This window comes from Gadus macrocephalus, chromosome 5 (assembly GCF_031168955.1).
Source record: "Gadus macrocephalus chromosome 5, ASM3116895v1".
In the NCBI taxonomy this organism is placed as follows: domain Eukaryota; kingdom Metazoa; phylum Chordata; class Actinopteri; order Gadiformes; family Gadidae; genus Gadus; species Gadus macrocephalus.
This window is the reverse complement of record NC_082386.1, coordinates 3,330,128-3,357,820: the sequence shown is the minus strand read 5'-3', so window position 1 is coordinate 3,357,820 and position 27,693 is coordinate 3,330,128. Positions and strand designations below refer to the sequence as shown.

Below are 27,693 nucleotides of genomic sequence, written 5' to 3'. Positions count from 1 at the left end.
TAACTTAACTTATTTAATGTCTAGAGAACAACGGTCCCAGCATTTCTCCATAGCAAAGTTAAAAGTCACAAAGCCATAACAAACACATGGCTAATAAAAATCATATTGTTGTTAAACAGAAATACATATACAAGATGTACTTGGCAGTTCTGCCTTAAAGAACTCTTAGTTAAAGTCTGCTATAGGAGCTTGTTATCGTTCATCAAACTGTAACGTTACTGAAACTTTAGATTCCACGCGGTAGGTCTACTCCAACATGTCTGTCAACAGTCGATGCTGCTGATTGGCGGTTCACTGGCATGTCCCGCCTCCTGCCAACGGCATACTTCCTGATGCAGCACGCCTGTTAGATTGTACTCCCTCTCGCCGCGTTGAATGCTTTCGCATGCGCGTCTCTTTCATAAACTTTCATAAACTCTCTAGGCCTACTTTAAAATGGAAAATGTCAAATTAATCGTTTCAACTCGATTATACGAGTTTGGAGATCGTTTGACCCCAAAATTGATATCGCGATCGAAATTCGATTAATTGCACAGCCCTACTATAGGCTCTTTTTTTGTATCGTCCTGTTTTGATCAGTATATGCCAATGTTGTTATCAATAAAAAATCATTTGCACAAGACAAGCCGATGCACTTCACCATGTTGATAAGAGAATTAAAATGAGAAGAATTATGGGACAAAAAAATCAAGGGATATTTAGCATAGAAAAAGAATTTGCGATTAATCGCGATTAATCGCGAGTTAACTATGACATTAATGCGATTAATCACGATTAAATATTTTAATCGCTTGACAGCTCTAATTTACATATAAGAAACTATGCGCTCACAATGTCAAATATCTTGTGTTTTCCATATCGCGTGCCAGTGGCCGTGGATCAGAGGCCAGGGATTATTTACAATGCCTACAAACATTGTCATAATACCCAGATGGCGTCCCTATATGTTTGTGTGTGTGTGTGTGTAGACTTATATTGTCCATTATGTAATGCACGTAATCTACCTTTAGCTTATGAGGTCACTCTATTCAATAAAAGTCAATATACGGGGAAATACAATCAAACCCATTTTATTTTATTTGCAAAGCTTTCCCTGCTTATTATGATTAAATAATAAGTACATAAGTAAGAGGACTATACTGATCCCTGAGGGGAAATAAATGTTTAATTAACATTTAAAATTTGACATTTAAATACAAGAATCTTTCTACTAACGGATATGGTTTCAAGAGGACCACTCAATAACAAGAGTCTCCAACCTCCGTTATTACTGAATGGTAAATACTATTAGGCATCTAATAGTAATATCTAATAGGCTCTTTGAGAAGTTTCTCAAAGAGCTTCAACTGCACAACATCAATCAATATCGATAACCTAATAGTTCACATTCACGTTCTCTTAGCCTCTGTCACCATCTTAGATGAACGGCACAAATGACAAACATACGCATATACAAGGCGTTTTGTATTGTGCATGTGTTTTTTGGAGTGGACGACTTGGTATTGTTGAGTGCTTCTATGGATCAAAGACAGTTGTGTGGCGTGCCACTCTGCAGAACCCTCTCTCTCGGTCCCTCTATAATCGTTTGCCTTCCTCTTTCTTTCCCATTGTGCTATTAAGCTAAACAGGGCTTTTAGCAAATATCAAGACTCACGTGTTGAACTGTGGAAGAGAGTGGAGCTCGTCATCTGTCCGAGGTTTAGAGTGTGTGTCAGCTCTGTTAACAGCTCTGCTCTTTGTGTCGTATACAGAGACTAAAGGCCATCTAGGCTTGAGAAAATAGCTTGTCACTGATAACTCCACTTGGAGCTCTTCAACCCGCAACACATCTCAACCAAACATGTCCTGCTGGCTAAAACACACAAACCCATGCAGAGCAATCAAACACACGTGCACACATCCCCATACAAACACACTCTGTCATAAACAAGCAATTTAATAGGTTGTGCAGGACTTTTCTAGTGACGTGCATAGGAAATAAATTGCCCAAACTTGGACATCTACCGAATTGACCAAATATCCCCAACAATAGAACATGCTGGATTGTGTTGTCAAGATTTGTTGGAAGGTGATTTCTTCTTTGGATTTAGTGAGCAACCTAGCTGGTGTTTGCTAACAATCCTAGTATGTGCCGGCCTCATTGGCTCACAGTGCATTCAGGGCAGCCCGCCCCCACCCCACATTGTAAAAGGTCACCTGATTGAATTGCCTAGTTACTTAGCAACCACTATGGGTAATGGCGTCCTACTAAGACCAGACATTGCTTTCATCCAATCACAGAGCTGTGCCTGTTTAGTGTCATGGTCGGTCACAGACATGCATCATTCGAGTATAGCGAAGCGACCAGCTTATTATATGGAGGATTCTACTATTCAATATAATACATCAACATCTTTCCAATATACGCGTGTAAAATATGTATTTATGGAATCACGGTATTTGAGTGACTGTACTGTTGGAGTTTGAAGCATAAACATAAATCACAGAGATGTGGTTGGTTTCTTTTGAAGGGATTTTGATGGAGGGGCTGTTCCAAGTGACAGCCCTTCTGTCTCCCCACTGTGATCCCCTCTGGAGGAGGCCAGTGTGGAGGGCAGGGCTGAGCAAAGGCCCGGCGTCTGGCTCCCAGAGCCATTCACTTTCTTTCTGTAGTTATTTTGTGTACGTGCATCTTGTGTGTCGCACAGGGAGCTACTATGTATCGATGTTCAGAAGAGAGGGAGAGAGGATAAGAGAGAGATGGAGAGAGAGAGAGAGAGAGAGAGAGAGAGAGAGAGAGAGAGAGAGAGAGAGAGAAAGAGAAAGAGAAAGAGAAAGAGAAAGAGAAAGAGAAAGAGAAAGAGAGAGGGAGAGAGGGAGCTAGAGAGTTCACATAGTGGACTATAAAGTTGGGAATGCTCTCTGCATACTGTCTCCATCTGCATTGAGAACACCTTGAGAACACACAATCTCAAGTCTCATTCACAATGTTGAAGCACTTCATCGGTTAGTTGTGTTGTGTTTGCGTGTGTGTGTGTGTGTGTGTGTGTGGGGGGGTGTGCGTGTGCGTGTGTGTGTGTCTGTCTTTGGGAGTGACAGACGGCGAAAACTGATGGAAAATACAGTACTTTTTTTTTGCCACATAGAGATTAACACATCTGTCTGCCCTCTTCGACCCTCTCTATACCTTTTTCCATCACCTCGTTCCTCAAACCTCTTCCCTCGTTCTCCTCCCATCTGTCCACCAATTACGAGCCACATGGTAAATCGTCGTTATGCTCTCTCCAAAAAGAGAAAAGGATTAGAAGGGTTTACACGGACATAACAATGACTAATTCTGAAATACATTTCAAACAGTTGTGAACCAGTTGGCTATTAGTGATATAATTAAACTGAAAAGAAACACATTCTTATTATAGCTGTTCCGTAAAACACAAAGAAAATGAAAAGTAAATATAATTTTACTTGGGTTGTGGTTGTCTTTTTTATGTTGACGGTTTTATGTCTTTCATTCTTAAATTACTATTTAATTGGTTAAGATATTTTGTTTAAACAATACACTGTTAACAAAAACCATTAACAAAAACATAAAAATGCTCTTAATGTGTTCACTAATGATGTGCCATTGAGACGCAAATATTTCCCTAATGTGACAACTTTTACGAAGGAAAAAATGTGAATAGTTTCACTGTAATTGGATGGACATTATTCTAAAGTGCATTGTTTAATGAATCGTGATCCACTTAAAAAGCAAATAAAACAGAACAACCACCGCGTCAAGACTAAAGTGCTTGCATACACATGAAGCTGAACAGAAACACGGGCTGGATGACAGGGTGTATGGGCTGCATGCTGCCATGTGGACGTTACATCCTATTTCAATAAGTGACGGACTGGAACTGTCTAACCGGCTTGTGGTCTGTCTGAATAACCTGTGACGTGCAGCACAGCGCAATATGAGAGAGGGGGGAGTGGATGAAAGGATGGGTCGAGGGATTTTGGAGCTCGATAAATGAAATGAAAAGCAGGAGGGGGGGGGGGGGGGGGGAGTGGAGAATGGGAAGCATGAATTGTGTTGGATTTGATAGAGGGGGAGGGGGATGGGGCACAGATTGTGTGGACCTAAAGCAAGTAGTGAGAGAGAAGGAGAGAGAGAACAGAGCTTTGGAGGAGGGTGGGAGGGTGGAGATGGGGGAACAGATGGAGAGATGAAAAAGAGACCAGCTGGATTCCCCCCCTCCCCTCTCCCCTCCCCTCCAACCCACACACACACACACATGTGCAAACCCGCTGTATTAAATGTAGCGCATTTGGTCGTGTAAATTTCTTATCAACTGAGAATAAGGTAACAGGGGGGAGGGGGGGGGGGGGAGACAGTGGAAGAAGAGCGGAAACAGTCGTTGTATTCTAACTGTTGAGAAGCTTGGCGCTATGCAGCGGTCAACTAGAGTCAGCGTCAGTTCTGCTAATCAGCCGCACAATTCCCTTGAACAAATATTTTGAGGAAAGATTTATGTAAATCAACTTTCTCAGTGGTAAGCCCAAATCTGTGCGTGCCTGCTTCTGCATGTGGGCATGGTTTACCCAAAACGTGAAAGGATTCAGCCCTTCTGACAGATAGGTAGGGTGTGACCTGACTCTTGGCTCCCTTAGGCTTCAACTGGCGTCACGGTTGCTGTCAGAACTCCAGCCCTTCCTCAACTTGTGCCATCAGTTCATCAGAATTGCCCATTCCACAAAGATTTTTTAATATTTAAAATATTGCACCAAAGTTTTGTTTTAGTGGTTGATTGTCTCTGCCTTAGCTCTATGGGTTAGGGTTAGGGTTAGGGTTAGGGTGTGTGTGTGTGTGTGTGTGTGTGTGTGTGTGTGTGTGCGCGTGTGCATATGCGCATGCATTCGTGCTTGAATTCGTGCTTGAATTCGTGCTTGCCTGCATGTGCCTGCATGTATGTCAGTGTGTGTGTGTGTGTGTGTGTGTGTGTGTGTGTGAGTGGTGGCTGGTGGTTTTTAGAGTGAGGGAGGAAGGACTACGCGCTTGGTTGCCATTGGCCTGCTTGCACTGTTAGTGGCGTATGGTGGCATAAGTATGTGAGACTGAAGTTTTCTCAGGGTGTTTTGGTAAACTACAAAATAGCAGGAACGGACAATTTGTGAACAAACACACACACGCACACACAGTGTGTGTGTGTGTGTGCGGGGGGGTTGTGCGGTGTATGTCCTACTTTCTTACATACCTGCCATAGTGTTACTCTCTTACATACCTACCAAAGTCCTACTATAACATTCAAACCTACCATCATCATCATCATCATCATCATCATCAGTTTTTCCCGCTTGGCGCATATCTGGCCTTGGGGCGCTACTGCTGGAGAGTTGGAAGTCTCTGTTCCAGCAGCAGCATCACGACATCAGTCAGGGTTAGGTACCGTGTCAAGGACACCTCGACACTCAGCTAGGAGAAGCCGGGGATCGAACCAGCAACCTTCAGGTTGCCAGCCAACCCGCTCTACCTCCTGAGCTACTGCCGCCCCCCAAAAGGTAGTTGCTGACACATTGAATACATAGAATACTCTTGATAATACGCCTTCAATATGTTGATCAATGATATACCATAGTCCTACTATATCATTCATACCTACCATAGTCCTAGCATAACAATCATACCTACCATGGTCCTACTATATCATTCATACCTACCATAGTCCTAGCATAACAATCATACCTACCATAGTTCTACTATAAAATTCATACCTACAATAGTCCTACTGTCAAACTTACTATAGTTCGATTCTCATGCAATGCTACCATAGGCCTACTCCACATGTATCTCTCCATCTACTGAACAGCTACTAAACCGACAGCAAATGTTCATGGTAGAGATAAAACGAGGACTACATATCCCAGCGGCATCACCGGAGTGACGGCATGAACAGTACAGTGGCAAGAAAGATCATAGAAAATAAGAAAAGGTCAGTTTGTATGAGGCAGAAGAAACAGAAGAAGAAGCAGATATGTGGAGGACATCCAATGAAGATTAATGTGGTATTGGCAGGACCATGAAGGTGAAATAAATAGTAGCACATTATCCAAGGAACATTAAAACTACAGAACCGGAAAAAGGAAGAAGTGTCTTGGCATTGTAGATAAGAAGTTTTAGTGCTGATATAACGTCTTCATGATAATAACCCACGTGCAAGCACTTATTAGCAGCATCAATGGTTCTTTAACCAGAGGTCTGAACAACAGAGTCCCATTGTGTGAGCGTTGGGTGTGTATAATGGAGTCATGTCCATGGGTGTTTTGATTGAAATGCTTTAATAAATAATAACTCATAGCCAAACAAACAAATTCCTTTAGGCAGAGTCTATGATTACCAATCAATGCATATTCTATATCATTATAAGTGTACTTTATTTTCACATCCTGACTTCATTATTTTGTCTATCATTGTCGTTCTAAACAATACACCAGCAGAAAAATAGATCTGATAGTAAAACAAAAAACAAAAAAGGATAGCAGTTTTATTCACCCAACGTCAAACAACATGTTTAAGCATCTGTTCGGTTGGCAGTAGACCCATTATAACAGCCATCAGCAGCGTTGGCCTTTTCTATGTAGTTATTTTTTCTCAGCAGCAGCATTTGTTTCCCCTGATATGTGTTATAGCTGATGGATGAGGTAGAAAAGCATTGCACAGCCCAAGAGCAGATTGGATTGTCAATGCTTTGCTGTGATTGGTGAAGGTTGTGATATATGCCTTAACTCAGGACGGCCCGACCAAACCGTGAAGGTTTGGTTTTTGACTTTCGTTTTTTCTCACTCCTAATTGCCCTAAGTCTCCTTCAGCCCAACACTTTTTTCTCCAGCAATAACAGAAAGGCTTCATTGAGAAGTAGTTATTGTTTTAAACCCAAGAGACGGTGCACAAAGTGGCGGAAACTATTTATTTGTAATATTAATCAGTGATATTGTCCAAATCTAACATGCAAAACTGGCAAAAACAAAGTGATGCACCTGAGCTTGCATTTTGGGTTTAACATAGGCTGTCGGTCTCTCTCTGTTATCTCTGTCTTTCCATTGATCACTAGCATATATGTAGCTTATTACACTCGTTAACACCTTCCATACACACACACACACACACACACACACACACACACACACACACACACACACACACACACACACACACACACACACACACACACACACACACACATCGCTACTTACTGGCCTCTTTTAATATCAGACGAGCAGCCCTCTGTTGTCTACTGACCCCTCCTATTATTTCACACGAGATAGACGCTCACATGTGCATCGCTATGCGACTCTCTCATGGTTTCCCACATGGTTTACCAGCTTTGGTTGCATTGGCGAAGCAGCTGCACTCTATTCCAGTGAATGTTTTGAACGACTTTTTCACATGTGATTTAATCAAATGAGGGTGATTTACAACATGCATTACACATATCGCTCAAGCACATCTCCATAGATGAAATTTCAAAAGCCTGACTGTGCCTGTGTTTGTGTGTGTGTTTCTGTATTGACCTGAATGGAAACTCAAAGTAATAGCCTTCATACTGAGGTACATGTTAGCTGTGTAGCATCACGGAACATGTGGCATTTTTTAAGTCAGACTTGATTGCCCCAAACAAAGTGGGCTGTGGGATGGTACACTGTTGTATTGAATTTAGTGAACATTGTACATGTCTTCATCTCTCAAGGTACCTCTCAGTGCCACCTTAGTACACCATCCGTTAAAGAAAAAGGAACAAGCAGCCAACTTTGAATACACAGCACGGTTTGTACCCTGGGCCACAGCCAGTGGGAGTTGGAGTCATCATGTTCTTTAACGCACCTGGAGTCACTATCCAGAAGATGGTTGATTAATGGAACAGCCCATAACATGTGGCCCCTCACTGTGTGTAATTTGAAACAGTCCAGCGCCCCTAAGCTAGCTTGGCTTGCCGTTTGCTTTCGCATAAGAAGAATTGTCAATAATAATAAAAGTAAACAGCACTGGACATTTGAACAGAGCTGACATCATTCACTTTCATTGGCTTTTGAGCATGATTTCATTGTTTTAGTTCTGCAGCTGTGATTGTGACTGCTGTGAGCTGTGACTGTGATCTAAATGTACTATTGCCATGAGGAGGTTGCAATTGGCATTTGAGAGTGTTTCAAGTGACCATTAAGTAGATATAATGGCATATTTTCACTTAAGTATAAGTTGCTCCTTCATAGCTAAAAGTGTTGTGATCTAATGGTTTCCTCAGGCATCCCCCGATGTCCATTTGGTGATGGTTAAGGGAACACCACACGGTACTAAAGTCTGACTGCACACTTAATTCAATGCCTCTAGGTTCAAACAGTTGTTACTTCAGTTCATGATAATATCAATCTCTCTCCTAATCCAGACCAAACCCTCTGAGCCAATAGACTCACCTCTAGAGTGAGACCCCAGTACCCAATCGATACAGGGATATGCTGTAAACCTACACACTAACCCTGAGCCACGTTCTCCCATGCATCGGCCAATATGATTAGAATCAGTGCTCTGTCAAAATGTGCTGTTTGGTTCAAACTTCTCATTTCTTTATGAATTGAATGAAGAGCTTATCAAACGCGCCACATCAAACAGACCGAGATGAACATGTGCTCGTACTTCATGTCGGCCGCTATTTTTTCTACAGATCTATTTTCATCCACTCGAATGCTATCTACCGTGCGCTACTCTCGGAAATGCCTTCCTATTTATGTCACCCTTTGTAACACTCCAACCTTATAACCACATGGGGAGATTCATCTGAGAAATACGGCAGCTTGGGCCGGCTGCCATTATACCGGTGCGATGAGAGGAGGCTGATGGGGGTTCAAAGGGAGGGCCTTAGGAGGAGGAAGTGACTCCCTGTCTGGTGTGTGTGAGGAAGAGGAGGAGGCGGAAGAGGAAGAGGCGGAGGAAGGCGTTTATTGGCTTCAGAGTTTCATGCTGCTGTAGGCAGATTTATCTCATCTCCCCCTCCCCCTTGTGTTTCCCTGCTACTTCACTCTTCTACCTGATCTTCCAGCTGATATCAAACACATGATGACGCAGTCATCATAAAAAAGCCCTCTTCCCGTATCTATATTCTGTGTCTCCCACGCCCTCTTCTATCTCTTTCTGTACCTTGTGTGTGAGTGTGTGTGTGTACAGAGATATTTTGTCCCAGCTTGTCCTCAACTCTATGGTTCATTTTCCATAATGTTCCCTGCCCCCCCTTCTTCCTTTGCTGTGGCAGTGCATCCATCTTATCCTGTGTTTTGCTCTCTCTCTCTCTCTCTCTCTCTCTCTCTCTCTCTCTTGCTCGCTTTCCTCTTTCTCCTTGCTCCACTCCTCCCGTCCTCTCCTCCTTCTCCCCCCATATTTCCTCCCTCCTCCTCTTCCTTCTTCTCACTCGACTCCTCTTCTCCCTCCCCCCTCCTTCCTGCCATTCTCTCCTCCTCCTCCCATCCTGCTGGGTGAGGGGGAACAGGCCTTCTTTGTCCCTGCCGCATCCTTCTTCCCCTTTGAAGGGAAGAGATGAAACGATAAGGGAGAGGGGGCGGGATGGGAGAGGGAATGGAGGGAGCTTGAGAAGGTGAAGAAGGAGGAACGAGGAGGAGAAGGGCGGGAAAAAGCCTGTGTTTGGATCAATGGCTGCGCTTGTTTGTTGAGCATTGATATCCTGTCAGTGGGGGTGGGGGGGGGGGGGGCTGCATGGGACTGGATGACCAGAGAACATGTTCTCTGAACTCTGGTTCCAGGAGAGCACAGCGTTTAAATGATTTAGTGTCCAAACACTCCAAGGCTGACCACACCATTTCATGATACTCATACTAGCAAAGAAGGCATCCTCATCTTTTCATCTGGTCTCAGGATTATATTGGCAGCCTCAAGGCCTCAATGTAGTGGGTTACACGTCATACACCAACTAGAATATTAATGTGTGTTTGTGCGCACCCTTTTTTTATTGATTAACCTGCATTACATTGATTGTTCTACTTGTGTTTCCTTCAGGTAGAGAAGACAGCCGATTAAGGAGGTCAGCTTCCATCCAGCACGCCCACATGTCAGCTCCAGTCCAATGTGACAGCTCAACTAACATGTGATTTCTGAACATTGGTGTCCCCTTTTTAAATCGCTGAAGGTAGGCCAACAACACGCTAACATTTAGCATTACATCAAATGCCTATTCAGGTGGCCTTTAGATGCTACCAGCGATTTTAAGAGCCCCACTTTGTTTTTCTTTGTTTGCATTGTGTTTGGATTTAATCTAATGCTTACCATGACTTTGGATCAACAATAACCAGTGGTCAAACAAATGCAAAAGAACTATGACTCTCAATTGTGTGGCAACCAAAAATATATTTTTGCAGCTCTTATATTCCCACAACAGTCTAGGTTAAAATTATTGGTGCTAGAGCCTTTGTTTATTAGTTGTTCTATTTGTCAGATGTTTTAGTAGTAGTAGCAATTAAATGAGCACATGTTTAGTATTCTGTGTTGATCTAAATTTAACCAAGGCTGTGGTGGTTCTCATGTCTTATCTTGACTCACATGTCAAGCTGGAAGCCTGTCATGTCCTGTTTAGACTAGTCTCATGATACCAGACGTTTAGAGATCTCGCAACCGCTAGCATACCTAAGGTCATTCAATTTGACATGTAATGACGACTTACTGATAAGGATGATCTCTCCTCATTCTCCTCCAAAATCATACCGGAGACAGAGCTAGCCACTTTGTACAGGGAGAGAGCTTTTTAAAACATTGGAAATGATTGTCGCTGGCAACGTTACATTATTTCACCACTCCAATATGAAGGGCCGACGAACTTCCTTTAGATTGGTTCCGTATGGCAGGTTTGTTTTTTATCGCTGTTTTTGATTCCACCCGGTTTAGAGACCCGGGAGAATATCCTCTGTTGCTAGTTGAGCGAAGCGAGACCAGTGTATGTTTGGACAACCAGCTTTTAAATTAGAGGAAATGGTCTGTCATAAATCATTATGCATTTGGGCCGCTGTGTGTGTGTGTGTGTGTGTGTGTGTGTGTGTGTGTGTCTCTCTCTCTCTCTCTCTCTCTCTCTCTCTCTCTCTCTCTCTCCTCTCTCTCTCTCTCTCTCTGTCTCTCTCTCTGTCTCTCTCTCTCTCTCTCTCTCTCTCTCTCTCTCTCTCTCTCTCTCTCTCTCTCTCCTAGTCCCTCTCTTTCTTCCCCACTATCACTCTCTCTCTCCGTGCCATCTCCCTCCTTCTCGGTCTCTATCACTCTCAATCCCATCCTCTCTCTCTCTCTCTGTCTCTCTCTCTCTCTCTCTCTCTCCTAGTCCCTCTCTTTCTTCCCCACTATCACTCTCTCTCTCCGTGCCATCTCTCTCCTTCTCAGTCTCTATCACTCTCAATCCCATCCTCTCTCTCTCTCTTTCTCTTATTCGCTATCTCACTTGCTCTCTCTATCCCTCACTCTAGTCATTCGATTCCTCAAAAAACATACTCCAGAGAGTTAGTTTACTGCTGAGAGCTAGCAAAGGAGTGAGAGAAATAGAGAGAGAGGAGAGGAGAGGAGAGAGAGAGAGAGAGAGAGAGAGAGAGAGAGAGAGAGAGAGGAGAGAGAGAGAGAGAGAGAGAGAGAGAGAGAGAGAGATAAGGTGGATGTAATCCGTACCCCCTTTGCACGACCACATTTCGACCAGCCTAGGGGGGAATATCCAACAGCAGCCTCTCGTGGTCGGCCTGGCTGCGGAGCTTAGCCCACTGGCTGCCGCAGAGAGTCCTCTCTCTGGCACGCTACAGGAGAAGCCAGAGACAAGATGTTCTGAAGCGATCCACCGTTCTAAAAATACTATCCCCCCATAGTGGCAACTGAAGTGAACAGGAAGTGGGAGAGTTGATTTCATACGGGCCCTTAAACTCCATCGAGAGGGCTGTATTGGGTCTGATGATGTGCAGGGTCAGGGGGACGGTTTCTGCAACACATATTGAAGGAGGAGGTAATGATAATGATATGAACGTGTTGGGAAACACAACTGTTCTCCGCCCACTAGGGCTGGGATAAACGATTATTTTTTAAACGATTAATCTAGCGATTATTTTTTCGATGCATCGATTCATCTAACGATTCATTTTTTCAGTCCGATTCGATTTCGATTCGATTCGATTCTCGATTATCTCCCCATTAATTGACTAATAGCAATTTATACATGTTGATTTACATATCTGAATTCCTTAACATTTCAATACATGTTTATTGCCTTTAAATTCCAAAATAAAAGTGCAAAGTAATGCATTCTTAGAATTCTACGGTGCTCAGTCATCTGCAGCTGCTACCGGGTGACGCCTCTTCAGGTGCTGGTGAATTGCCGTGGTGCTAGAATGGAAAGTCATCTCCATTTTGCAAAGAAGACATATCACGGAATCGTTTCATTTCACATTAAAGAATTCCCATACTTTAGAGGAACGAGTGCGTGGCGCCTTGCACTTATGAAAGTCTGAGGAGCCACTCGCGTTGCAACTACACTCCGGCGCCGCCCATCTCTTTTTTTTTTTTAAATCGACGCGCATTTTCCGCGTCGACGTAATTTATGCGTCGACGTCGTCGATTACGTCGACGCGTCGTCCCAGCCCTACCGCCCACTACACAATGGCATCTGATGTCTACCTACAACCTTAAAAAAGAAATAGTCAGAGACGGAGGATTGCGGAGTGACACAGCCTGTCAAACAGCTGTTGATCCCTCCCCCTCTGACTGATGTATTGATGTTTCCGGGTTGGAGCTCTGAGTCTTGTTGATTAGTGGCTTTGCCTTCCATCAATTGCAAGCAGTAGTCTGCTCAGTGGTTGGTTGGAATGAGTGAGAACGGCTTGCTGAAGGTATTTGTATCAATCAAGCAGCACAGTTATATTGTGTGTGTGTGTGTGACCAAACAAAGCAATTGTTAAGATTGTCTGTGAAGTTGTTGCATCTCGGTCAGAGGCTGATGTTCTGATGTGTCATTGCTATATCAGGGTATGTGTGTCTCCACTAACAGGCATACCATCTAACATTAATCGTGCTTACGGCTTGCATTTTCTATCTCAAAAAAGGCTTGTTAACAGGATATACTGTTCGTGGTGTGTGTGTGTGTGTGTGTGTGTGTGTGTGTGTGTGTGTGTGTGTGTGTGTGTGTATGTGTGTGTGTGTGTGTGTGTGTGTGTGTGTGTGTGTGTGTGTGTGTGTGTGTGTGTGTGTGTGTGTGTGTGTGTGTGTGTGTTTCTGTGTGTGTTTCTGTTCTCGATCGATTCATCGGGGGCCAGCTTTCATCTCTTAAGCTGTCATTAACTTATTTTCCCTTTGTTAATCACCTTGTTGTGAATACGATATTAATATAACAAGGGGTAGACAGAGAGAGAGAGAGAGAGAGAGAGAGAGAGAGAGAGAGAGAGAGAGAGAGAGAGAGAGAGAGAGAGAGAGAGAGAGAGAGAGAGAGAGAATGAGAGATCAAACAGCCTGCCTCTGTTCAGCTAATCCTTTAACAAACAACAAAGTGCTGGACATTTTAATCCCGGGGAGTTCACGCAGAGGGCCCTGGCATTAGGGACTGCATCCCCTCGCTATCTGTGTGAGCTGAGAGGGGACTTGAAACCCTGCCCTTTTGGTTGCAATGGCCCGGTCCCCGGTCCCTTTGTGTGTCTGTGTGTCTTCGGATTAGCATTCCCCTGTGGGTTCCACGGCGTGCTGCTCTGCCAACCAATCTAGATGAAGGATAAAGTGAGCTTGTCATTTTGACGAGTCTACAGTGGGAGGGAGAGAGCTGGATGGATGGATGGATGGATGGATGGATGGATGGATGGATGGATGGATGGATGGATTGGAGAGAAAGGAGGATGGCTGGAAGGATGAGGGGGAGACATGGAGGTGTAACAGCTCTCTGTGCACATAGATGGCTGGATGCATTTAACCTTTCCATTAGCCTGTTTGTAATGCACCGAGTGATGCCCCTGAGAAAGAGACGAAGACATATCGCTTCTGCATATTCTTTTCTTTTCTTTTCCCCGATGGCCATTTCCCCACTCTCCCTCCCCTGCCCTCCATCCCGCTGTCTTTGTATCGCTGTCTGGATCCATCTCCTCGAGGGAGAGAGGAGAACAAAAGGAACACAATTAGTCTCAAGCTTTGTTGTCTTCCCCTGGTTTCTTTTCTTCTCTTTTGTTCCTTCCTTCTTCCTTCTGGCTTCTGACCTCCCTCCGTCCTTCTGCACGCCATTAACCTCTCTCTAACCTCGCTTTCTTGTGGTTGCATGTTTGTGCTTATGCACACACTATGTTTGTCTGTCTGCTCTGTGTTTGTGTGCTTGTGTGTATTTGTGTTAGCCTGAACTCTTCCAGAAAGTCGCACCAACATGTGACTGGCCATGTCTGGGCCACAGGGCCACCCGCTAATCCGGTTCTACCAGTGGCCTGTATAGGATAAGACAGTCTTTCTTTTTGGTCTTTCTTTTTCCTTCTTTCTTTCTGCCATCTTTTATTTTTGTGGAGTTGGGGTAATTTGGGAGGAGATGGAAGGAGAGGAATGATGGAAAATTACACATGAAAGGGAATACAAACACATGGAAATTCAAACCCTGGGGAGCATAATTGTGAGTCAGGCTGCCTTTATCTGTGTGCGTGTACATGTGTTAGTGTGTGTGTGTGTGTGTGTGTGTGTGTGTGTGTGTGTGTGTGTGTGTGTGTGTGTGTGTGTGTGTGTGTGTGTGTGTGTGTGTGTGTGTGTGTGTGTGTGTGTGTGTGTTTTTTTGCATGTTAGCCTGAAAATGCGTGGGCTGCCTTTAAAACAGGAAGCAGAAGGCATTTGCGCCCCAAGGCAGAAGACCACCAGACACAAGCACACACACACACAAACACACAAACATGAACTAGGTGTAATCTTTGTCTAAAGACTTACTGTACATACATGCATACAGACAACTGGAAGTGCATAGACGGCTAGGCAGATAACATTTAAAATAAAGTCAACGCATTTTCAAATCAAAACTGCAATATGGCTTTGAAATTTAGCTTTTAAATAGCAGTTTCTATTGAATAATGTAGATAATATAATGTAATGTGACATAAATAACGTGTAATCTTTGAATAAACATACATAGTACATATAGACAAAAACTAGCAACAGCAGACAACTTGAAGTTCACAAACATGGCAGTTATCACCATTTCAAAATATAGCCAACACAATTGTGAATCGATTTAAACTACAACATGGCTTTACGAAACTACATTGAACATTGAAAATAGCAATTTACCTTAAAAATAAATGTCCTCAACAATAATAAAAAGTGTGTGATTGTGTGATTCTGCTTTGTGCTCGCTACCCTCACTTCACAGTACACTGCTGCTCTCCAGTTGTTAATGTGCATCCTCTCCCCAGGAGGGCAAATGATAGGGCTAGAGATACATCTGGAAGTGCTGTGCGAGTCACTGCTCAATATGAGTATGAAGTACCGAACGCTTTCTGGATGATAAGAGGAGGAAATGTAGATTTAAGACCCGTTTGGGGGAAGAGGTTCTGGGAGAATGGAGAGAACCTGCTATCTCCACAGCCATGGTGGAGTTGGAGGGGATGTATATAGAATAGAGTGTGTTTGTGTGTGTGTGTGTGTGTGTGTGTGTGTGTGTGTGTGTGTGTGTGTGTGTGTGTGTGTGTGTGTGTGTGTGTGTGTGTGTGTGTGTGTGTGTGTGTGTGTGTGGGGGGGGGGTAGCAGTGTGAGCAGCTTGTCTCTAAGGAGCTTGTTATCTGTTGGCTCCTCAGTTTGGGGAAAGTCAAGTTGCGTCTGCAGGGCTGCACCCATCCTGTCACTCACCCTGATCCAAATCACACACAAACACCCACACCCCCACACACACACACACACACACACACACACACACACACACAGACAAACTCACGCTCAAGCACACACATGCAAACAAACATAAAAAATACATTTACACACACAAAATACCTGCACACATGCACACACCCTCAAACACACACACACACACACACACACACGCACGCACGCACGCACGCACGCACGCACGCACGCACGCACGCGCGCACGCGCGCGCGCGCACACACACACACACACACACACACACACACACAATGGATGTGCACATCCTTATCTCTGTCAATCCTCCTTTATATCCGTTCTTCTTTATCGTGCATTTTCTTTCACTGTCTCTTTGGCTTCGTCTAAGGTTTTTCTGCCATCATGGGCAGGAACAGGAAATGATGTGTGCAGAAACAGGATGGGAGGTCTGCCGTATCTTCTTCATGTGCGGCTGCCCCCCGGCCAACCAATACAAAACATACACAAAGGATTGAAGCAGAAAGGAAGAAACACCCTGAAAGTTAATTGTCTTGGGTTTTGGAACATATTCTCAACAAATACTTGTGAATGATGGCAGACATGCAGCAATGTCGTGCTGCAGCTGCAATGCTTTAGTGTGAATGAAGGAGCCCTTTTGTTACAATTGATTGAAGCATTTCTCAAAGTCAAAATGGACGTTTTGACTTTGATGTTATTGATTGCGGCGACTAATTACGTCACACTTCCCCACACATACACACACATAAACACAAACCCAAAAACACAAACAAACACATTCACACACAAAACACACGCAGGCGTTGTCTATCGCTCTCGATAGGCCGCTGCTTTGCAGTGACTGTCCTTAAATACCTGCTGCAAACCATTTAGATTTTTTGTAATATTGAAGTTGTTTTTTTAATCTAATGTTTCATCTTTCAATTGCTTTCCTCCTAGAAGCTCTTCCTTTCTGTTTCTGTGAGGCTGTCCCCTTCTACCCTTTCTTCCCAACGGCCTGAGCGAGAGTGAAGGCTAGCATATGCTATCTTCCCTCCCTAAAGCTAAATCTGCCATATCCCACATGTATGCGGCTCTCTCTCTCTATCCTGTTACGTTTATCCATCTCTCTTTCACTCTCCCCATCTTTCCTCTTTTCTGCACTCTTCTCCTCTCCCCTTCTATTCTCCCATCCTCTCGTCTCTTATCTCCTTTCCTCTCACCTCCTACACCATCGCCTCTCTCCTCTCTCCTCACGTCTCTCCTCTTCTCCTGTAACCTGATTTCCTTTCCGTTCACATTGAGTCTCCTTCCCGATGCCTGCACATTGGCCCGTTTAACGAGTGCATTTTGGCTTCCTGCTGCTTCTGTGCATGTTCTACTCCTCTTTCCCCATCTCCCACTATTTTGCAGACTTCCATGTCTTTCTCTCTCTCTCTCTCTCTCTCTTTCTATCTCTCTCTCTCTCTCTCTCTCTCTCTCTTTCTATCTCTCTCTCTCTCTCTCTCTCTTTATATATTTATATTTCCCTCTTTATCTACCTCTCTTCATGTCTCTCTCTGTCTCTTGCCTTCACCCTCGCTCTCGCACTCTCTCTCACTCTCTGTCCCTTGCATCTCTTAATTCCATTGACTAACTGCTGATGTATGTGCAATTCGCTGACATGAAGCACCTTTACCAATCCAAATATGGATGACTAGGGTAATAAGCTGCTAATGGGAGAAACACATTGATTTCTCTTCTCAGCAGGAAACACTCTGTCTACCCCTTCCCTGAAGACTTTCGCTATAAGAAGATTGATGTGTGTGTCTGTGTGTGTGTGTGTGTGTGTGTGTGTGTGTGTGTGTGTGTGTGTGTGTGTGTGTGTGTGTGTGTGTGTGTTCATGGTGAATGCATTCATTTGCAGATTACTGTGGATAGACAAGCTTGTGTTTGCCAGTTGTCAAATTCTCCTACTGCCAAAATAATAATAAGAGTTCCTATATGTGATGAAAGAAACCCTGCATCTCAGGTAGACACCACCTAAGGTGTCAGTACAATCATCACTGCTGCACAAAGTGATAGAGGGGAAACAAACGGCTTTTACACTCACAAAGGGAAGTAATCACAATAAGATTGTATTCTTGTGCCATTCATTGGGTTGCTCTATTAATTAGTTTCCTAAACCTTGTGTACTTAAACAGACACATTCATCAGTGTTTGTGATTGGACATGACTGTTTTAGAGGCTTTGAGGAGCACGTGTCTAAGAGCAGCAAAGCCATCATTTTTCTCTTTGCAAACCATCTATGTGGCTTGCTCATAAGCTAATACAAGTTTGGTATTTGAAATCGATAAAACACTTAAACAAGGGAAACACTTTCTATATATTAGTACTTTTAATACTATAATAATTACTATATCACGAATAGTCTTCTGTGTGTGTGTGTGTGTGTGTGTGTGTGTGTGTGTGTGTGTGTGTGTGTGTGTGTGTGTGTGTGTGTGTGTGTGTGTGTGTGTGTGTGTGTGTGTGTGTGCGCGCGCGTGCGTGTGCGCGTGCGTGCTTGTTTGTATTTTATTGTTCTGTTAGTTTTTTTTATTGCAGAGAATTGTTAGCAGAGTATACGTGTGTTATGATAGTGACTGCAATCTGAAGTTACTTACGCTATTCTTTTCAGAACCACAAACAGCACCCTTCTGTCTGTACCGGTCTGGTGATCAGGTCAGGACCAGGGACAGCTCCAATAACTCCCCACTGGTCTAGTGATCAGGACCAGGGACAGCTCCAATAACTCCCCACTGGTCTGGTGATCAGGTCGGGGACAACTCTCTTCTGTCTGTACTGGCCACTTGTCAAGAGCTGGCTTCCATAAATTAGAACTTGTTATATTTAGCAGCAGCATTAAAAGCGTCGATCCACTAAATTCACAGCATCTCATTACTATTTCATGTGCGCACACTGCTGTTTCTTTCCACATTTAACTGATGATAAGTATTAAGATGAATGTGTTGCAGAAAGACATTACACATTTGGTGTCAGAGAACTGGGATTTTAAGGACGCACTTTAATTCCACTGAATGTACAAAATACAAATGGGGCTAATAGTTTGTTCGCGCTGTATCTCCCAAACACATCCAGGTACACACACACACACACACACACACACACACACACACCTCATCGGTGGAGGCTCAGGATTCGAACTGACCACCCTCCGGTTACCAGTCCAACTCCTTAACCAGTATGCCACGGATGTTGTTGTTATTCACATATCCGTGTTTAGTGTTCCTGCGACCGTGCTTACATCCGGTCTGGGCGGTGGGGGCCGGAAGTAGTATTATGGCCCACTGTGTCAGATGTGTATTTGGTGTGTGTGTGTGTGTGTGTGTGTGTGTGTGTGGGGGTTTGGGTGTGTGTGTGTGTCTGTGTGCGTTTGTGTTTATGTGTGTGTGTGTGTGTGTGTGGGTGCGTGTGTGGGTGTGTGTGTATGTGTATTGTAATCAACAGGAGACGTTGGTGTCAGACGTCTCATGTGGGATTGAAACCTGTGCACATTGTGGCAAAGGGTCGCGTTGAACACAAGTGCATGCACACACACACACACCAAGCGAATAACACTGTGTGGAGTCAATATTGATGCAGCCCACAGCTTCAAGGTATTTGCACAAAAAGTTGCTTTAGTTGTTGTTCAGTGTCAATTTAGGCACTACTAGTATACCCATTAATGATTTAGAAATATTCAAGCTCTCTCCCTGTCTCTCTAGCCATCTCCTCCCTCTAGTTCCTATCGTTCCGCTGTGCTGTGTATCTGTTCGTTAAGTCTGATTGAGCGGCTGCAGGCAAGTTTAATAATTTACGTGCATTCTCCAATTGAGCCGCGTCTCCCTTCGACTCCGATGCATAACACCAGGGAATTGCAACAACACAGGGGGTGGTAATTATTCGGACAAATGTAAGTCGCAATTGTTTTTGCGGCTACGGCATCGCTCCGTTCCTGGGGTCAATATGCACTTTGGTCCACCTGCATTGGTTCATAGCCACTGTGGCGAGTTGGCTTAAGGGTGGCGCAGATTAACACTATCTTTTGAAATGAAGTGAAGAGAAAGCATACTTCAACAAATATACTTATTTGCATGCCACATTAGATAGGGCTGGCCCTCTGTGGGGCCAATCACATGTTGGCTGGGGCTTGTGCTACGTCAGGCCCCAACAAAGACACACCCCTGCTTAGCTCTGTGTAGGGCAATTGGGGACGCTAGCAAAATATTAACTTTTAGTATATATATATATAGATGAATAATATATATATATATGAATTATATGTATGCATGTATATTTACGTTTTACTTTCTGACAAAGCTAAAAGATACGTTCATAATTATAGAAGCCTTTCAAAGAGTGGTCATCGTTTTTTGGGTCAGCTACTTTAATTCACCAGGTAGTTTAGACTAAACTGGTCTACTACCTGCTACATTTAAGTAGAATACCCATAAATAGTGATATAAGGGACATCTGTGTTAATCCTAAAATGACAACACTGTGAAAGGGGTCTATTTATTACATTGGCCATTAAGAATGCTCAGAAGTGTTGTTTGATTCTGTTCTGTAGAAAACAGAGACATTTGTATTCTATTCCATGACAACTAAAAAGGGTTTTCTTTTTTTGGACACAAGCCATGTCAATTACTTCTGTTGTCTAGAGTGCTTGTATCAGTTGACGACTCTGTGGTGGGTCTTATAAAGAAGATTTGAGGCTTTACTAAGAGGTTTTTACTGTGATTGTAATGCCATTTATCCTCAGGTGTTTATATTCAGTTAAACTCACAAAACATTTTCACAAGTTGCTTTTATGTTCCCATTATGTGTCATTGTTTGATCTAAATAACATACAAACCTGTCAGATACAGATGAGACCAAAAGCTTTGGAAACTGCTGTTTGTTTGAAAGACACTACATATAATAATAATGTTGCATAAGAATTATGTGGATGACCTGAAAAAAATCAATCATATATTGACGTATATGAATACAAAATAAAATAAAAAACATAAATGACTTGATCTTACTGTCCAGCCGGTTCAGAGCACCATGAATTCTAGACAGAAGTGCCAGGCTTGGCTAGGCCAAGACCCGTGTTCTCAGTAGTAAATGTTCAGACTAAAACTCATCTTCTGATGAACGCATCACCGAGTTGAAGATCAATCAGGGTTTTTTCTTTCCATTATGCATGCCTGCAATTAACAGATATTACTTATTTGTGTGTGGTTATCTTAGATTTCTCTCGTCCCAAATACAAAGTCAAATTCTGTGAAAAGGCATTCTTGGCCAGAGTGATTTATTGATTTATGACACAAGCAGTACAAAGACTCGTACGTGCACTGCTTGTATTATAAACTTAAATCTTTACTTCATGAGTTGTTGTGCACTTGCAAACCTTCAGGACAGACAGATGGACAGACAGGTAGATGTAGAGCTGCTATGCTGTCTTCAGTTGGCTAGGCATGGTCGTGGCGATGGTGAGTCCATTGTGAATGCTGCTGGTTCATTTTTGGTGCGTTGCCACAGGGCATTTTCAGAGTAACAGCGTGACGTGAGGTGGAGTCTGGCCTAGTGTTTGTTTATCATCACATTTCCGCCGAACAAGTAAATAATTAAACCACACATCAGATATTCCTATTTTAAAATGGGGGATGTTTTCTCAGCCTCTGTGGGGATCTTAGGAAATGGCCCATTAACTGTCGCTTGACTCAACTCCCCCCCCTCCCCCCCTCCCCACACCCATACACCATTCCTGGTTTCCTGGTTCTCGGTACTCATACCATTTTTGTTAGCGTAGACAAAGCGGTGTTAATGTGGAGCGTGGTCAACATTAAATAAGCCAGATTTATGCACGTTTCATTCTGCCGCTATGAAGCTGTTGTTTTTCTGTCTCTCTCTCTGCCTCTCTCTCTCTGCCTCTCTCTCTCTGTCTATATTTATATATATATATATATATATATATATATATATATATACTGTATATATATATATACTGTGTGTATATATATATATATATATATATATATATATATATATATATATATATGTCCCTCTCTCTATAACCTGCTCTCGCTCTCACTCTCTCTTTGTCATTCAAAATGGCCTCCTCTTCCTTTGTCCACCTTGTGTTCTGTAAGGAATAGTGGAAAGAGTCCCAGCACTTCCTGACACCTGCCTTGTCTTCTCTTGTTCCATCATAGACTACTGTTGGTTGTTGGCCTTAACACCTATTTTTTCATAGTGTCATTGCATTTAATTGTCCTGCATACATGTGATTATTATGTGTTTAAAAATCTAGTGTTTTGCAGTTTTCTTTAGACAAAGAGTTTCACATTGACTGTTGTGTGTTTGTGTGTGTGTGTGTTTGTGTCCGTCTGTCTGTTTGTCCATGTGTGTGTACATGCGCTTGTGATGGTGTATGCATATGCACATGTGTTATTGTTTGTGTGTGCATGCATGTGTGACTTCTCTGTGTCAATAATAGAGTATGCTCTTGTTTGAATCATCATAAATTATTCAGTCTATCCCAGTGACAGAAAGGCATAAAAACTGCCACACACATACACAGACACATATACACAAAAACACACACTCGAACAGATGAAGAAGCAAAAAGCCTTCATCTGACACTGTCCCCAAAGCCCCCCCCACTCCCCGCCCTTTCTACCAGTGCCTCCATCTCCTTTCTCCCCAGTCAGGATGTGAAGGTCAAGGCTTCTCCTGCAGGATGTAAACAACTCAGTGGCCTGTCGTGAGACACAGCAGTAACCAGGCTCCGCCTCTCTCTTAACCCCTCCACCAAAAGACATGCTGAAAATACATTCCTAAAGAGGCTTGTTTTGGTACCTGCGCTTCAATGAGGGCTGTCGTCAAGAGGAACCTTGTGTTTCTATGCACTGAAGCACTGAATCTCACACTCAAGTCCCATGCTCTGCTTTGTGTTGTTCAGGTGTTCTGATCTGTGGCTTTTGTCACGAAGGGCTGATCCAAGAGAGGCTATTGATCGAGCTTTCAATATACTGTGGCAGATGCCAGGGAGGAGTGAGGGGAGTGGTAGGTCTGGCAACCTGCTGGCTCCACCCCCAAGCCATATATGGTCTTCCTCCCTCTAACGAGGCAAGCCTGGGGATCGTTAGGCAGGGGTGCTCTAGCTTAAAAGGGCTAGCCAGACATGTGGGGAAGTTGGAGTTGGAAGAGGAGCTAGGGCTAGGTGAGGACAGGCAGGAGCTGTGTGATCGACTGGCAGTGTGGTACGCCTTAAGGGAGAGAGATAGGTGGAAGGGGTTGGACGGACATTGGAACTTTAGCATATAAGAGGTGGATGACCCTTTCCCACCCTGGTTTGCATTTACAAGGTAAATAAACCATTCTGTGCTTGGAACTGCTCTGTGTGTTGTGTCATTTGTCTACTCAACTTGGTAGCGTGGAAACCCCACACCCACTGGCCCGCTACAATACGAAGGACTTAGAGGAAGTAATCCTGATAGCTGATTAGCCCATACCAATCCATTAAGACATTGTGATTGGATGCTAGTGACCCGCTTATCTAAGAGGTAAACACATTTACCAATGCCTCCAAAGGCGGGAAAAATTGAAAGTTCATCCTATATTTGGGTTGCCCTTCAGACGAGAAATTCTATAAAATACAATTCCACAAATTATTAGGGGTCTGAGGTCTTGGCCCCTATTGTTTCTGTAACGTTTTTTTGTTCCCTCAAATTCTGTGAAGTCATACTGCACCCAAAGGCACTATTGTAAAAAAAAATCATGAATTAGGCTTATTTGTCCTCACCAGATGGACTCAAAATTCTTTCAGAATATTAATCTCTAGAATCAGACGCATTTATAAAATTATTTTTTTTTCCCACAATTTCATATTAAATAGGATAAATAGATCCATAGGGTGAGAGTTCGAATCCTGATTAGAGTATTATGGACAAGCTGAACATGACATTCTGTCATTGCCACTCATTTAAGAAACACAACATTGAACAGCACCTGAAATTCATCAGGCAATCAACATTCCGGCTCATTGGTTTCCAATAATCTGACTGCCAAGACACAGTATGGCATTAAGGGGAACATTTTTCCTTCATAATGAACTCTGCTATATTTATATTTCTTCCGTTAGTGCTCTTGACAACAAATTTTATTTCCTCTGAATCTCAAACAATTTTCAGTTATTTGCTTTTAGGAAAGCCCTTAGTTCATTTGAGAAATGTTTGCTTGGAGTTTTCTGGATGTTGTGTGCTTATCAATAGACATTTTCACCATGTGAATGAGGCTACATTTCAGGTTTGTCGGTGGCTCAATGGGTTAATGCCTTGTACTGGTGATCCTTAGCTTGAGAGTTTGAATCCCGATTAGACAATTGTGAACAAGCTGAACATGACATTCGGCCATTGCTCTGCAGCCCAGTCACCTGAATGCCGAGGCACAGCATGGCATTAAGGGGAACATCAACATCTTTCCTTCATAATTAAATGTTATATTTATATATCCTCCATTACTGTGTTCTGTACTTTTTATTTTGCTCCGACCCGTTAATCACCGCTTGCGGTTATATTTCCACTTCTAATTGATGTTCTCAGTGTATATTAGACAGTAATATGAACACAACTAAACAAGTCAGTTTAACTTTCTCTCTCTCTCTCTCTTCTTTCTTAATCTCAATTAGGGATCGACCGATATATCGGTCGGCCGATATTATCGGCCGATATTCGCGTTTTTTACGTGTATCGGTATCGGCCGATACGCGGCTGATTTTCGCCGATTTTTTATTTATTTTTTTAAAAAAAAAAATTTACTTGTTCTACCTCACCTGTTTTTAATATTTGTTAAATATTGTTCATCTACTTGTTCTTACTTGTTCTACCTCACCTGTTTTTACTATTTGTTCAATATTGTTCATCTACTTGTTCTTACTTGTTCTACTTCACCTGTTTTTACTATTTGTTAAATATTGTTTTTTATATTGAAGTTCAATAAATGTTTCTTTAAAAAAATAAATAAACGGCTCAAGAAAGTCCGTATCGGCGTATCGGCTAAGGCTGATGAAAAAATATCGGTATCTGTATCGGCCCTAAAAAAACGGTATCGGTCGATCCCTAATCTCAATCTCTATTGTGAAAGCTGGCATGAACAGCGCAAAGGGATGGATAGCCACAGGGATGTATGACGAGGAAGCAATTAAATAATCTCTTAGCTGTCTAACGCAAGCTATTCTCGTTTGTAAACATTATCAAACATCAATGTCTGATGCATATGCATGAATCAACAATGTGTCATTACAAGCAATTGCAATAATTGGTTTACTGTGCCCTCCCACACTTTACTCTGGAGGCCAACGTCACTCACTGAATATAATCAAACCCTGTGTGTGTGTGTTACGTAAGCAAGCGGCCTCCTCTTGCATCAAGCAGTATTGAATAATTTTGTCATCTGACCACACTCTTCCCCACCGCGCTGCTCTGTCTCTCCTCCTCTGCGGATTCCATTGTAATTAAATATGTGCAATTGGAGGTTACAGGATAACATGCATATACAATTATCGATAGCAGTTGAGTTTGGTTCAATATTAATGTATTGAGGGGTAAAAAGTCACAGGCCTACGTCTCTGTCTATTATATTGCATGCAGCAATTTAATTCACTGAATATAGGAGTCCCAATGCTTAGCAGGGGTATTCAGTCAGTCACAGTGGCCCTCATTTATCAAACGAGCGTACGACAGAAAACGTGCGTAAAATGGACGTACGCTCATTTCAACGTTGAGTTCAGTAGGGCCGAGATCGTTTATTGGCCTGAGGCATGTGCCACCGCGACCACTGACATACCATGGCATATGCCGTTCTGGAACGGTAACTGCTGTTCTGAAACGGTAACTGCCGTTCTGAAACGGTAACTACCGTTCTGAAACGGTAACTGCCGTCGCGACCACTGACATACCATGGCATATGCCGTTCTGGAACGGTAACTGCCGTTCTGAAACGGTAACTGCCGTTCTGAAACGGTAACTGCCGTCGCGACCACTGACATACCATGGCATATGCCGTTCTGGAACGGTAACTGCCGTTCTGAAACGGTAACTACCGTTCTGAAACGGTAACTACCGTTCTGAAACGGTAACTACCGTTCTGAAACGGTAACTACCGTTCTGAAACGGTAATGCCATGGCATATGCCTTTCTGGAACGGTAACTACCGTTCTGAAACGGTAACTGCCGTTCAGGTGGAACGGTAACTGCAGTTCCCAACAATGGTATGTGACACCAGCATAACTCCTCCGTATAATTTCAAGACAGGTATTGCCATAAATGTAAAGGTATATATATTTGGTATTTATTGACACAATATCACAACATAACGCCGTAAATAAAGGGATTTACACGCTTCTCTCATCCGTGCTGTTGTTAGGATATTTCCGATCTGTTTGTTGTTGCTTTTGTAATGACAGATGCTTTTGAAAACAGCCGGACTTGCTCCGGTGACGGTAGTTATAGCCTAGCCTTCTAGGTGGCCATAGAGCTAGTCTATTGCTTTGTTCCAATATCCATACTATCCGCAGTCATTATACTTTATTTTAGTATGACTTCTTTTTTATATAGTTTGAGTACGTAGTGCGTTGCAATTAAGATCAGGGCGAAAGGAAGTGTAGTGAAAGGACCCGGATGGTATACTCAAACGGTCAAACCGATGAGTGTGGATTGATGTACACCTTTCGTGCTCCACGGCAGCGATCTAATAGCTACGTAGCTGAAGAGGCGGAGCCAGGCTGAGCCAACGTCGGCGCATTTTCTTTAATAGGTCCATGCATTTTCCACGTATCCTGCATTAATGGAGTCATTTTGTTGTTTTAATAGCTTTATAACTACTATGTGTAAAGAGTTCACCGTTCAAAGCGAGATGTTTATTGCGGTTGCGATCGTAGTTTCCGGTTAGTGCACCAGAGCCAGGTCCCTATAGAGTGGCGAAGTCACGCCCTTTCCGGTAGGGCTCATGGGACCTATGAGATCGAAAAATATGAATGGGTGTCAATGGAGAGAAAATAATTATTTTCTGGTCCCAGTCTTTATATGCCCTGGATTACACATATGTTGTTTGTGGATTTAAATGATAATTTTTCATGCAAAGAAAACTAAAAATGTTCGTGAAGAAGTTTGATAATTTTAGGTTTTATGTGAGGCCGCTTTGTGAACTACAGCTCTTCGCTGCTCTCAACGCATATGATATACGTCACCACACCCGCCCTTGGAACTCGGCCCAGAGATGGCGATCTCTCTGCCCCACTTCACCGCTTTTTCCAAGGGGAGGATAAAAGCATCGAAAGAGGTGAAAACCATTATAAGTCGGGGCACGTGCAGAGTTTCAGTTATGCCGATGGGAAGATTGTCGGTCTTCTCCACGCCAGTCGCAGGGAGCGTGACGTCACATACGAGCCGTGTAGTCTTTCTCGTTGTGTTTTCTCTACAGCCTTTATCTGAACAATTGCACAATAAACGGTCGAACTCTTTGCATGAAAAATTATCCTTTAAATCCACAAACAACATATGTGTAATCCAGGGCATATAAAGACCGGGACCAGAAAATAATTATTTTCTCTCCATTGACACCCATTCATATTTTTCGATCTCATAGGTCCCATGAGCCCTACCGGAAGGGGCGTGACTTCGCCACTCTATAGGGGTGGCACTGTAGGCTATGGCTAGACAGTCATCCATTTTTCCACTCGTGTTTTATCAAGATGTTCTAGTAGCGTAGACTATAATAAAGCCTATACTGTATGACTGCTTCAGCTCATAACTATTCAATAGGCCAAATATTAAGTTTTGCATTTGTTGTTATTGGTGTTTAACCAAATA

The 27,693-nt window shown here is 43.1% G+C and overlaps 1 protein-coding gene and 1 long non-coding RNA gene across 4 annotated transcripts in view; both read left to right on the top strand.

The window, feature by feature from the left end:
* lrfn5a (leucine rich repeat and fibronectin type III domain containing 5a) overlaps nucleotides 1–27,693 on the top strand; it is a 111,235-nt gene that overhangs the window by 39,640 nt on the left and 43,902 nt on the right. For 2 of the 3 annotated variants that reach the window (XM_060051804.1, XM_060051805.1), the window contains exon 2: nucleotides 10,019–10,148. The gene's annotated coding sequence lies outside the window, so the exon portion shown is untranslated. The remainder of the gene's footprint in view (nucleotides 1–10,018; nucleotides 10,149–27,693) is intronic. The other variant, XM_060051807.1, reaches the window with a different exon arrangement.
* LOC132457550 (uncharacterized) lies at nucleotides 11,607–13,227 on the top strand. Its single transcript, XR_009525714.1, has 2 exons — nucleotides 11,607–12,022; nucleotides 12,616–13,227. It is a non-coding gene; the product is annotated as an uncharacterized LOC132457550 (long non-coding RNA).